The sequence below is a fragment of the Bombus affinis genome, chromosome 3, assembly GCF_024516045.1.
Source record: "Bombus affinis isolate iyBomAffi1 chromosome 3, iyBomAffi1.2, whole genome shotgun sequence".
Lineage (NCBI taxonomy): Eukaryota > Metazoa > Arthropoda > Insecta > Hymenoptera > Apidae > Bombus > Bombus affinis.
The window spans coordinates 481,142-495,840 of NC_066346.1; the positions used below are offsets into that span (position 1 = coordinate 481,142).

The following is a 14,699-nucleotide window of genomic DNA, read 5'->3' on the forward strand; positions in this document are numbered from 1 at the left end:
ATTTGAAGAAATGCCGACTGTACGCTACGCGTTCTTGATTCAAATTTCAAGAAATATACGCGTTTGTCGATTCGCAAAGCATATGTAAATTATATACATGCAAATTGTATAGTTGTCGACTATACGTCTCATTGAATCCGTGTCTAAACGCGCTTTTAATAGCACGAAGGCGTATTTCGTTAAAACGCAAAAAGTAACTTTACTTTGTTTGTATTCTTGATCTTTGAAATTTCAACGATATAACGATGAAAAAATCGGAAAGTAAATTACAATTGTTTGCAAGAATCGAAATAAGAGGAGAACTGTAGGTTTTGAAATTCATTTAATTTTCGTAGCAAAGCAGTTACGAAATATACGTATAATGACTGCGCCAAGTTGCTTTTGAAATTCATTTCTTCTAAATATACATATACATATATATATATATTTATATATATATATGTGTGTGTGTGAGTGTGTGTGTGTGTGTGTGTGTGTGTATGTGTAAATAAAATATAACAAGATGGTAATTATTCTTCTGAAAATGAAAGAGAGCAATACTTTTTCGCAGCTCACGCTCAACGGACATGTTGGATTATCATTACGCTTAACACATGGAAAATTCGAAATCTGTACGACGATACAAAACTCGACGGTGACGCGCAGGTTAATATAGTTTTAAATGTTCCTCGTAACGACACAATATCAATTTTATCTTTATCCCGGTATTCGGATAAATATTCATGTGGGTTCGAATGCGGATTGTACGTTCGTTATATACGCCACAAGGTAGCTACGAAAATCTGTCGCTTTAAAATCTTTTCGTTGCACGCATTTTCTCGCTAATGGATACCTACGGGTGCCTTTTATAAATACATGTTGTTGCGTATCTGTCATAGGTATACGCATAAATCTGTCGAACCTAAGGACTCTTTGTTTTAGGAAATTTGCTTTATTAGTTTATCAACTTATCGCGTATGTACGAAAAACGATCGTCTCTGTATGAAAATTTAACTATACAGTTGAATATGAGGATTTACAATTGTATAACCGAAAGTCGTACAAATACAAACGAGTGTAACGTAAAATCGTATGAATGGCGACAAAGATGAATCATCGCGTCGTTCGAAGTACGTTTAATGGATAGTTTCATTGCCGCATTCTCTGTAGTATCTTGTCTATGTACATTTCTATGATCCAGATAGCGCGTACAAAGATAGCGTGGAACGAATTATCTGTAAATTAACTCTAGATTAAGTCTTTCAAGGTGTGATGTTTACGATCGTACTTGTTAATAGATAAAAGTAGTTCGGATAAATATCAAAGTCAATGTGCTACGACCAGGATAATAATTTGTTGGAATATTCTCAAACTTTAAAGCGCGACCGCGATTATACGACATAATCGTATGAAAAGATAGTTTCGCAAATTTTGAGATTATCGAAGTTTACGAACGGAATTGATATACGCGTAGTAAATGTAAGAAAATGTTTGCACATAGCTGAACATTGTTTACCCTTTGTATCATACGTATACAGCTATTTACATTAGTTTGCAGTATGGAATTTATTAGATTCGAACCTACACGGATAAGTATCGTGTTAGGCAAATCGATGTTTGACGACTGCGATCTACCGTGATCGATCGTTCAACGCGTTACACCTGTGTCGTATTTTCTAAAGATTTCCACCTCTCGTTCATCGAGCGTTTCATTGCGCGAGTCGCGTAGGGAAAAGAAATAGCCGTTGAGAAGGTCGTTTCGTCAACATTCGTATACTGTAACATAGGTACGCTGTTAATCAGGTTCTGTACGCGATTCTTACTCGTAATAACGTTCGTTGTTCAACGTTACCAACGTTACTGTCGTAGGTAACGATCATTTTCGATTCACGTTCAACGTCGATGCGTACTCGATACGTTATACGTGTACAGTCGTTATTTGTAAAATATGCCATCAAGTATGCAAGACTTTCGCAAGATCTAGTCAACCTAACCCTTATCGAGAAACTTTTTCGAGTCATTCTCGTCGCTACGTACGCAACGTGTACCTGTTCAAACGAGTCCTAGTATAACTTACTTTGAATTTAATTAATGTAATATTAAGTTAATTTATAGAGCTGTTTAAATAGTTGTTCGTCGAACGAATCGTTGCGTGCTCTATCCATTAATTATAGGTACATGGTAATTTTCCAACGATTACGACTATTTCACGAGCAAACTTTATTCGTCGCACGATAATGATTACAATTAAAGGCACGAATATTTATATCGATTTTTCTTCCAACTTGTACGTGTTTCTTTAAACACGCTCAACTTTCTGTAAATAACGTATCAGTTTGTTCTATTCTTTTACATTGTATTTCGTTCGAACGTGTACGTTTCGAATACGTTTCTTTCGATAGTAATTACTATCGCGACGAATAAAATTTGCTATCGATATAATTATTATCGGTGCTGAATAACAATTTCGAATATCGAATGTATCGTGTTCTGCGTATTACGATCACGATCTGCAAGATTTGTTAATTCGCGAAAGACTATTTTGATAACGCGATTATTCGCGAAGAAGTTTTAACCGTTTCGTTGTTTACCGATGCGCTATTTTATGTTTTATCGCTTACATCGAGCAACTTTTTTCAAATTCTACTGTTCGTAGTATCGTTCGAATATTTTCGTAAACTACGATAATTTGTAAAATGCGATATCGTTTCAGAGATCAAGGTAGAAAGATAGAGGAAAATTGGAAAAGATATTATACGTTTCTTGATACGTTTCTACAAATTTTATTCGAACGGAAGAAGAATCGCATTCGAATCGACTCGATCGCTTGCAATTTCGATTTGACTTTAAATACGATTAATTTCCTATCAAGCACATATCGATCGATCAATAAATAATAATTAAACGTTAACTATCGGTTGAAAACAGATTATAAACGGCTGTTACGTGATGCGAGGTTTCGCGAACGACAAGTACGATTATTGAAACGAATCTCGTTGTTGCACGAGCACGAAGAGCTACGCATATTGCGCGAGGAAGTCACTTTTCGCTTCCATTCTTGTACAAAACACAGTTGCACGGATATCGAGACGATGGTGTATCAGCTAAGGATTTCCATCTTACACCGGTATATATTCGCATACGGTAGTAACACAAATTGTCACGTTGTTCAGTTTATCCTTTTTGTTCGTTATCTAACCGTTCGTTCGGAGTCGAGATCGCGATATTTCGATCGAATAATTAATTTCCCACTCGTTGTCGTTAAAACTTGTATCGGTAGCATCGGATTGTAAACCAAATGATCCTAGATAAATTATTTCTATTTTTATGCACGTTGCAGAGTTCTATGTTCCACGAATCGTGTGCTTTCTATCAACGATAGTTAACTTTCGGGTGTACGTAGTCCTCGATGTTCGGTAAAAGAAAAGTTGACAAGTTGGTCGAGAGTAGCACGTTGATAACAAAAAATGCGATAAAATATTGTTGAAACTGTAAAAGTATTCGTGTACATCGAACGCATGATTGCGAAGAAAGTTACGGTTAAAGTACAGTGAAAAGATAAAGTCTGTCGCGACTAATTGTAAGACGTTTCATTGCCGAGATCCGTTTATTAACTTTTACCTGTTTATTACTTGTTTCGATCGTAATGGTAGACGCTAATGCCAAATATCTACTGTAAAGTAAGGGTAAATGTAAGTTCAAAATGCGGACGAATTAGCGAGGATATACAGAACTTACTCGTAAGATTAACACAGCTCAAAACCTATAGCTCAAAAATGGAAAACGTTCGGTTGTTTTAGTTCAAAGTGTTCTTGTTGGCTCGAAAGAAAATCGATACGTGGAAATGTTGTTTCTGTAGTGTAGAAACGTTGCACGAACGCAAATACGATATGGAATGCACTTCATCATGGTGGATTTTGCCACAGCTTCTAATCGGTTCCTACGTAATGTCGATCTTTCAGAGTGCGCACAACCAAGCTAGATAATCGTATAATTAAGTAACAACTTATCGATCGAACCCGACAAAGATCGAACGATCGGCTGCAGAATCAAACGAATGGCTCCGATTAAGCGACCGATCGTTTCGAGAATACGTGTCCGCGCGCGAACGCGAGTTAGAGATATCTTATTATTCAAACTTTCACTTTCTTTTTTCAAGCAATTAGCAAATTCATTTGGAAATTATATGGAATTAAAATTTACGTTACGAACTCGAACGAAAGCGAGTAGTACCATTGTTCGACTATTAGTATTATTTAGAAACACGGCGCCAATTATTTTCTAAAAGGCTTTGATTCTATTATGCGTAACGAAGTACCGACGTTTATTTCGCTTCGACGTTGACGATATTTTCTATATAAGTACCTATATATGTACGTATATTTTACAAGTATCTGCGGTGAAAAATTCAGATTTGAAAGATATCGATGTCGAATCAAGAACCAATTAAGTTATTTATTCCTTCGTCCACGTTTACGTTGGTTATCGTTGTTTGTTTGCCAATTATTTAAATATACCATGTTACACGTATGTTCGATATTTTAACTTTATTTAACGCACTTTATTCAACCACATATAATATACTGATTTAACAGTTAGTTTAACAGCTAGGTTGGTTATACGCGACCGTTTAGATAAAATTATCAAGCTTTGATATTTGTTAGCGCGGCACGCGTGAAAATTTCGCGAAATAATCAATATCCATAGAATCGTAGAAATTTCTTGATAAAAATTGACGTTACAGGTAGAAAGCTGACAGCATATAAGTATGGGGAAATGTAGAAATTTGAAAATCGTGATATGTGCTTTATCGATTGTTTACTACTTATTGATTATTGGTGCTGTTTGTAATATTCGGTGCTGGTGTACGCCATATTTAGACCAGATATTTTTTGATTATAGAGATTTAGCGTGTAAGAATTAGCGGCCGAAAATAATACATAAAACGCGATAGAATAGGTAAAATTTTCTTCTTTTGCTTTCGAGCGAATCTTTCTTCCATTTGTTGACGTACAAAATTAGAATAACGTATCGTAGCGTACCAAAGCGCTAGGAGATTGAAGAGAAAAATTATAAGAGAATCAGGTGCACCTTTTCGTTTTTCGCAAAGCAAGTACGTGTGTGAATTGGTGTTTCGTTATATTTGAAATACGTACTTATATTAATATTATATACATAGGTATTATGTTATAAATCAGTGCTATCCCCGAGTTCTACGAGTAATACCGATATTTTGACTTATTTATCGAATTATGCGGCGCAGAATAACACGTACCGTTTTTATCGCGTGAAATTTTTATCTCGAATAATCGGTTGTTTGCAGAACCTCCAAAAGGGCTGGATCACGTTTGATTATAATTGAAAAACACTTTTACGCGGCTTTACGATTAAGAAGCGTCTTGATACGAAACAGTCGAAAAAGGGAATAACCTGATCGATTCGGAAATATAACCCTATCGAAAATGGGTATCGAAGATATCCAGGATGTTTGGTAAGAAACGATCGATATTAGTTTAGTCGTTGCGTTACTTTAACTTAATTAATACTAGTATGCGTAACCAACGTTCATCGATATCTCTGACACGTCGAGACGGTGAGAAAACATACGTGTAAATACGTATTACCAAAATCAAACGCAAACATAATTTTGTCATGGAATTGATCGACAACGTATTGGAATTTTAAAACGGGAAATCCGACTTATCGTATTTTCACCTGTAGTCTTCGTATACGTGGAAGAGAAAAATATTACGAGGTTAGCATAGCGAAGAAGAACACCGTGGACAGCACCGCTGTAAATCGACGATCGTACTATTCTTAACTTAGTGGTCTATGTTCGCGCTATACGACACGATAGAGTGTATAATTTCGACGTATTTTATCGACTATTATTTTCACGCATTGCTATGTAAATATCTTCATTTTGCGACGATAATGTTACAATTCGCTATTTATAGAAGATAATTGTCAAAGTGATCGCACATTGTGAGACTAGATAGCGTCGTAATTTGTAAATAGTAACTTGTACGATTATAATAAAATGCTACGTGTAAAGAAATTTAACGGTACATCGTAACGACGTTTAATGTAATATCGGTATTTGAAATTTCTAGGAAATTGCAAACAGTACTACGTATATGAAAAACGTACTCTCATTTTGCCCTATCGGAAACGAAGACTTAGGGTACCACGACTAACGTACTACACGATTATAATCGCCAGGGTTAGACAGGTTAATCGTTGCATTTAATCGTTAATTTTCCCTTATGATTATTTTCCAAGTAAACGTTTATTTCGATATTTCTTCGACTATTATCGATGTAAAACTGGAAAATATAATTGGATGTGGCATCACGTTCGTAATATTCTGTTGTTTCTAAAAATTTTCCTGTTAAAAATATCGGATCCGCACGCTTTCGACAGTTCTCTTGATTTGATATCGTCATAGGTTTCTTTGTTCGATACAATTGCCAAGTATGTATTGCGTATTTATATTTGTATTTTATACGTTCCTGATTGTGGGAATAAAAGTGAACGCTATTCTTACTTTTGAAATATTCTTCTTTCCTTACCCATTGATAAATTTCTATGACAACGACGGATCATTGCCGGTTTTATAATCGTTAGTCGTATTTCGATTCGATATCGTATCGTTGTACCTACATTTTTTCAAATTCGACGATTCTCTAGACGCTCGATAAATTTGAAATGTAGCAAATTAATGTGATATACATGTACCTGCGGAAATCGCATGCGCATCTGTTAACAATTTCCGTTCGAACAAACATTAGGTCATAGCCTGTTTTACAAATCTTATTAAATGTCTACCTCGATGAATACGTATTTCGTTTCAAATTAGCACGCGTGCAATGTGTTTGATCGTATTTGCCGTTACTTGTGTAGTCCCTTTGTGTCGCGATATAAGCTCGCTTCTTGTTTCCCGATAATACGACGCTTCGTATATATTTTCAACGCGTATATTTCGTATTTATTCTTGGAAAGAAGAAAGGATAAAGATACGTTTCGATTATACGATTGTACGAAAGATTATCGAACCTTTCTCGTCGTACGTATCTATTCTTTGCCGAGCGGACATCAACTGTAAAGAAAGGTTTTCTTGAGAATAAAATTTCATTGCTAACGGATACGCGTATATGTTACTTTGATTTTTCCCGTTTATTCGGTCTGTCTAAAACGGAAACCCTTCTGCTTCCGCAATGGAAATCTCGATAGGATCCATTAAATTTATACGAATGCCGACCTTACGTGGTTTTGAGAGCCCTGATCGGATAGTACGCGCTTGGTAAGCCTTCTATCGCCTATCCGAGAATAAAAATTCTCCAAGTTGCTCTCAAATGGATACGCGATACGACGACCAACGCACACGTATACGCCTTATTCGTTATACCCAATAACTAAACGCAATTCCAATATTCTATATTTAAAGTTGCTTTTTGATAAAATTTCATTTTTCCTAGAAACGCACAGTGCCCTTTTTCCTCTTTGTTTTGTCTCTCTACTCTTTACACTCAATAAACTCTGATGGGCTTCACATCCTGTGGCTCAATCTGCACGGCTGGTCGCCTTTCCAACTACACCTCACAGAGCATATGACCTCTTTATCCCTTTGTTTTTCTCTTACCCATCCTGCCACCGTATCCCTCAGTTTTTTCTCACATGTATAGCAATTCTTCGTAAAGGTTATTTTTCACGACGTCCATATCGCAATAAACTTATAGTTTATCCAGACATTTATACAGATAGATTGGATTTTGTCGCGTCCAAATGGAATACTTTGATTTTTTCTCAATACAAAGTAATGTTATATTAACAACGTTTCATTCGACATTATCGATCTTTGTATCATACTTGTGTTCCTAAGAACGACACAGCGTAGTAAAACTTTGCTCTTAGTCTACGTTTGTCGCGTATGTAAAATCGTATCTTTGATATATAAACGTCTCGTATAATTCTATTATACGGGTCACATACGTTTTTAAATCCCCTTATTGCCTAACCCTATACGTGAAAGTACGAGTACGCTAATCTTCGACGATGCCCATAAAACTACGTGCTAAAGTTTTAGAATCTTACTTTTATTTATATTAAATAACAATCCTGTATCGTGTTATAACTAAATGATACGTATGTAAATCTTGTTTCAACGTGCCAAAGAAAATGTTCATCTTCGCGATTTATTTTAACTTTCTTTTTTACGCTCATTCGCACATATTTCCCTCTAAGTTTCCATATCGTCTGTTACTAAGATTCACTAACAACGTCAAATAGAGTTACGGCGAACTTACGGCCAAGTTTAACGTTGCTTCTGTTAGAATAAAAGCACAGGATAAGGATTTTGCGTATAGGATTTCGCTCTTGAGAGAAACCAGATTAATTCGAGTTGTTTGAATTTGCGTAGCCTCGTTTCAACAACATATCCAACGGAGAATAACAGAAAAATAGCTACGTTTGTATGTAAAATTGTAATTATAATTACGAATATAATGGAAACATGAAATATAAGGAATTTGATCGAATATAAAGTTGGAAAACGTCGTGTTAGTTTAGGGCATCGGTATCGGTAAGTGCGGAACTGGAAATAACGTTATATTACTCAGAAGCTACGTATTCCCTTCGAGTTAAGGAATAGCCGAAGGAACCTGGTTGAATCGTGGTTTTGGAAAATAGACAACGTGTACATATGTATCGTACGTGTGTACATACACGCGTACGTAGGTATGTACGAACGAGAGTCTCTCGCTTCGACCAAAGTTCTCGCTATGGTGGTTTATGGTTTATAGTTTATGATTTATGATTTATGGTTTATGGTTTATGGTTTATGGTTTATGGAGTGCGATCGAGGCAAGCGTAGAAGGGAGAATATCTTAGAATAACCAGAATTAATCGCACCTTATTCGTTTTTCTGTAAATCGAACTCACATTCTGCCGCGTTGCTCGTATAAAAACCTAACAAATCTCAACTTCGTTTGTAAGTTGAGAACATATTTCCAGTCAAGTAAAATAACAGACCCATAGCAGTAAAACGTTTCGAATTATATATTCGGAATCAAACGTCTTGACTATTACGGATAAGTATCGAGACACGAGAGGATATTTCAAATAAATAACAATTTCACGTTGGTAAAGAGATTTCAAGTTACTCCGATTTAAATTGCTTGCACTCGTGTCAGGCAACTTGACTACTCCATCGGCCGGAACGAAGTTGACATTTCGATTTGACGGAGCTCTATTTATATAGAGTATGACCGCAAATATTATACAACGCGAATAGGCAAGAGACGATTTCTTTTGCAAGAATGAAACAAAAGCGTAGAACAAGGTTTCTCATCCAAGGTTAATTGTTCGGGTTTGGTTCTCTGAAAAATCGACTTTCAAATAGAATTAATAAAATAAAACGTCGTCAAATTTTGTTAAAGTTACGCCTTTCGGTCAATTAGTTCGTTACACGTTTATCGCGTATTTAGGTCATTAAAATACGAATGTGTAATTGTTCGATTGTAATTATTCGTTATACGCGTAAGTTTGCATCAGCTGCTATAATGCATTTTGGAATATTTAGCTTGTTGCTTTTAACCCTGTTTCATCCCACTTAGGCACCTACAGCTTCTAATAACTAAACTTTGCAGGAGAAGTTTCAATGTAAGACTACGTATATACGATTACGTTGTAAATACGACGAAGAAATGCTGGCGAATATGACTAATCGCTACCGAACGTACGTTGCATGATAATTCTGTACGAACTGTATTCTATTTTGGTATATTATGTTTTTATATTGTACTATAATTATAATAAAGTACGAAGATAATTTCTTATTTGAATACTTTACTTATGTACTGATTACTTATGTACGCACGATTCTATGCAACGTGTATAAAATTTCTGATTATGCGTCGAAACGGATAAAAGAAAAAATGGATACTCCGGTCACCACCGTTGCGTCACAGTATGGCCGCACGTAATGCCAGTATCTATCATCGGTTAGGGCATTTTCCTTTGATTCCCCTCATTGACCTAATTGGCTGTGGTTGCGGAAATCCCACATCACAGTTGGTTAATTGGCAGTCAAAAATATCTTACGTCCTTCTGTAACCTATCGTTATAATCCTGAATCTCTGTCGCAAGCTTCTGTATTTTAAGTGAAACTGAAATGCTATCTTTTCCCCAGGGATATTTATTTGGCTCGAATATTCAAGTCGTTGTGACGATTTTCGATTGGTCGAGAATCGCGTAACAGCGATCAAACAGTGACAAAAGTAAATAAATCGTGCTAAAAAAAACCGTGCAAAGATGATACTGTGTAAAAGTGAATCGTGCGACGAGAGTCCCACATGTATTATATCCTTTTCATCGACATATTTTCAATTATCGATCAAAGTATTCGTTAAACGTAACGTAATACTTTGACTTATGCGCGTCGATCAGTGTTTAGGTGTTTTCTTGCCTTAATTTAGTTTGATCATTAATTTTCTATCAAGCACGTTGCACGTTGTTCGTAATAACATTTCATGTCCGCTCTCATTCCGGTTTCCAAGAAGCAGGATTACAAGGGATCTAGGAAATGCTTTTAGTGGAAAGGTATTAAACCTTGAAAGTAAATATGTTGAGAGTTGGAAGGATTTAGTTCATACGCATATTTCATCTTTACGTATCACATCTATCTATCTACGTATCCTACATATTAAATGCTATTATATGTACATCGTACAGTGCAATACAGTGGTCATAGCGTAATAGTCATAGCATGCAAAAGTTATTAAAAGATAGTGAGCAGCAGTGCTTCGGCTAAATAGATCTTTTAATAGATTTATATTCTGGAAACGATGATAATAATTTTTGCTAATGTTGGCTATGATAATATGTATTGGTTTGCTGATACGAGGAAAACCTTACTTTCTCAGCACATAACGAACAAGCACATTGTAAAATGGAAGAGAAACACCATTTAACGAATTGTTTTACGCTCTACGACATTTCAAAATAAGTATAGCAAATTAATAATTTTTGATATATTTAAAGAAATTATTCAACAAGTTAAAGAAATCTCTTCCCTAGCCACACATTGATATCAATAATTAAATTACCTGCAAGCAGCATCTCCGGAATAAAATGGTAATAAAAGTATCTAATTAAAATAAAGTATCTAATTAAAAGAAAGTAAACCTACTGAACGAGAAATTAATAAAGCGATATGATTTTAAACTTAAATCGGATTAAAGCGAGGAAAATTATCGCTCGTTTATATCGATACGACTAAACGTTATTGTACGTACTATTGTACGTATATACTATGTAATCTTAGGTGAAGCAGCGAATAAACTCGCGTTTTTATAAACTCTTAAAACTTAAAGGCAAAGGCCGTATCAGTTTCTAGAATATCGTTTCCACAAACTTAAAAACTGTAGTTTCGAAAGCAAAATGGCTTTAAAGTTTCGATAAGGATTCTTATACATTCAGAAAAGGTTGTTTGATACTTATAATCAATAAACTATTTTAAGGCAACATTGGCTGTTCCTGAAGTATATCAATGAACTTACCCAGCACGCTTGTCAGATCATCCTATACCGAAAATGTCGTTCTTTGCTTGGTATCTTTTCACTAAGCACGAAATACAAAATTCATGCTTCGCTGAAATATGCGTTAAAGACAGTAATTTCAATTTCTCGTAAAGGAGATCTTAATATCAGGTCGTCCCATAAGTTCGTGCCGACTTTTGTGTATACATTTCATGCGTCGATTTGTAAACATACGGCGATAAGGGACCAATGTGCGCTTGAAAAATGGGAAGAAGTTGTACAACGAGAGGGGTATTGCATTTTTTCATGAAACTGAAAGGTATGTAAACAATCTTAACATATGTAACCGCTCGAAAAACGGAACGAACTTATGGGATGACCTAATACAATACATACGTATTTAGAAATAGTTATTCCCTTTCAAATACGTAAAATAAAATGTATCGTGGATCACGAACATAGATTTACACGATCGGAATATACAGTGGATATTTGAATAGATGCTTACCACGGAAATCTATGCATGTGTATGTATAAAATAGGAAATTTACTAATTGTAAGCGTGATAGCATCTAGTTTCCTTTTTCTAACATTTAGCTGTACTCTCTGTGAGTGCTATAGATACTGATCCGATAACCCTCAGCCTCACGTTGCGTTGGTTCTCACACGTCAAGCTAGGATAAGAGGACTCTGGCTGATTTACGTGACACTGCTATCCCTCTGTAAAAGATTAAACGGCGGAAACATATGGCTCAATGAAAAAAGAAACGAATAACGAAGTGTGATAGCAATTCGTGTCGCTCCAATTTCACTAGAATAATTAATCGAAGCTCATAATAAACGTGGTTATAGATACACAAGATTGTTCGTTATTGATGGCGAGGTCAAAAAGTAAGATACCCTCGGAAAGAGAAAAGAAGAACAGACGACGCAATCTGTATGGAAAAATAAATCTGCGATAAATTCTACGATAAAAATGTACGATGGATTGTTCGCATTCAGGACTCTTTTTAATGTTATCGATGGAGAATATCTTTTTCCACCGCACTCTTGAAATTCCTTCAAGAGCACTTAGAAAACAGATGCGCCTTCTATTCCAAACATCCTTTATTTTAGCGATACTGGGAACACAGTCGCGACTCAGCTGAATGGTTAGTAGTCTACTGATCGAATGAAACGAGATACGTCTGGAACACTCGCAGTTCAATAAAGAATAAAGAATAAAGACTAAATAGTAAAGAGTAAAGAATAAAAGCGATAAAACCAATAGCTATAAAAAGATCATTTGTTAAACGTATAAACGCAACGGAAGTAGCCAATCAATTTTTTAGCGATTCGTAGAAGAAAATTACAACGTTACTTACGGTTGGAATTAAAGATAAATTTTATTATCGTGTCATATAATTGCAATACCAATTTCTACGTTCCAACGCAAAATTAAACCTATAATTTAATATAATTGTAGACTAAACTTCGAGAAATATAATGACAATTTTTTTAAATTTTTCATACAAATCCATGCTTATACGAAAATCAATGAAACAATTTGATAAATTCTCCAACTATACGTAATACCATTACGTTCGTAACAGGCAAGTTAATATTATAAGAAATAATATTATTAGAATAGATGCTATCGTCGTAATCTAATAGCATTGTTATTGGAAATTCTAATTAGATCCATACTTGTGACATATATAAGTAGGTATTTCGAAATCACGATGAATGGCAAAAACGATGCAACTTTACACGTTGTGGAAAATACGTTGTGCACGAAACACTACCAATGCAACTTCGGTTGCTGTGAAATTATTAAGCTTCCGAACTATGATCATTATGTCGACTGCTTTTCTACGAAACGTAGAGTAAATCTAGGAACGTAGAGTGGAATTTATTTATTCAAATTTCAATAATCCTTATACTTTACTTTGCTTTACTAATTTTATGACTTATTATGTTATTATACTTTAACGAAAGAAATTAGTAGCGAATGCATTTATATCGATCAACTAAATGAAATATTAGTAGAAACATTAGTACTCGAGCCATCCTTTCGTCGAAGCACGTCTTTGAAAGTACAAAGGATCGCTCAAGAATTGTTTTGGTTCTGAAATCTGCCTATCGCGTATTATTTACTTACACATGAAATTTGATACATTCTCGGACGAACAAAGTCCGACTCTAATAACTTCGTATGTTTTAATAAAAACAGTGTTATTTATGTGAAAAGTTTAAATAACGAAAGATTAAAGGTTATATCCATTAAACAGAAAATTTTTATCCAATTTTCGATTTAAAATGAAAAGTTCAAACTTGTGAAATTTTTAATCAGATTCTACTTTTTAATTAACGATGATTATTGTAAAATACAAGTAATAAAATTAAATCAAGTAGAAAATACAAATCATGTACATATTTACTTACATTATTGGCCTTTGCAGTTCTTCTCCAGGCAATAGGAAGGGAGGGAAGGTGAAAAACCTTTAATAAAAACATAAATTATTGTAATTTGTTTTGAAAAACACAGTGATAATCGCTCAAAAAGTTTCAGTTAACGAAATATGAGATTCTATTCAAACTTGAAATTATAGTGATCGAAAGAATTCAAACTTTCTAATAAAATTTAATTGCTGTAAAAATTGGAACTCTAAAATAGAAATTAAAAATTGAAATGCTAAAAATTTACGAATATACCTACGTAATAAATACACGATCGATTTGTTAAAATTTCTCTCCACACTGAATGTCCGCCTTTATCTTGCTATATTACGTGAATTTGCTACAGTTAATGTCATATGTTTGCAACTTCACAACTTATATCTTTTCTACAAAGGTGGCGTGCAATGACGCTCAAATGCTTCAAAACAAGATTTCACGCGCGCTTTCACGTAGTGTCGTTCTTCAAGCATATTTAGTTGTGAAATTTAGATTTCTTGGAAACATTTTCGAATATTTATAAAGCGCGATATAGTATGTTAACGGAGTGTATGTTCTATACTATAATAACGAACGTTCAGAGTATGATTCTTGCGAATAATCGTATTATGTACATTCAGGGTATGCACAAGCATTTATTGCATATCGAAAGATATGTTATTATTTACATTTAATATCTTTAATATATATACCAGTTTCTTAATAGTCGTTTCTTAAGAGTAAGAAAATAGCGGTATTTTCTTGAAT

The 14,699-nt window shown here is 34.7% G+C and overlaps 1 protein-coding gene across 1 annotated transcript in view; it reads right to left on the reverse strand.

The window, feature by feature from the left end:
• The window catches only part of LOC126914504 (uncharacterized), a 51,552-nt gene extending 37,562 nt beyond the window's left edge, over positions 1-13,990 (reverse strand). The window contains exon 1 of the mRNA XM_050718542.1: positions 13,941-13,990. The gene's annotated coding sequence lies outside the window, so the exon portion shown is untranslated. The remainder of the gene's footprint in view (positions 1-13,940) is intronic.
• Between the last annotated feature and the right edge of the window lie 709 nt (positions 13,991-14,699).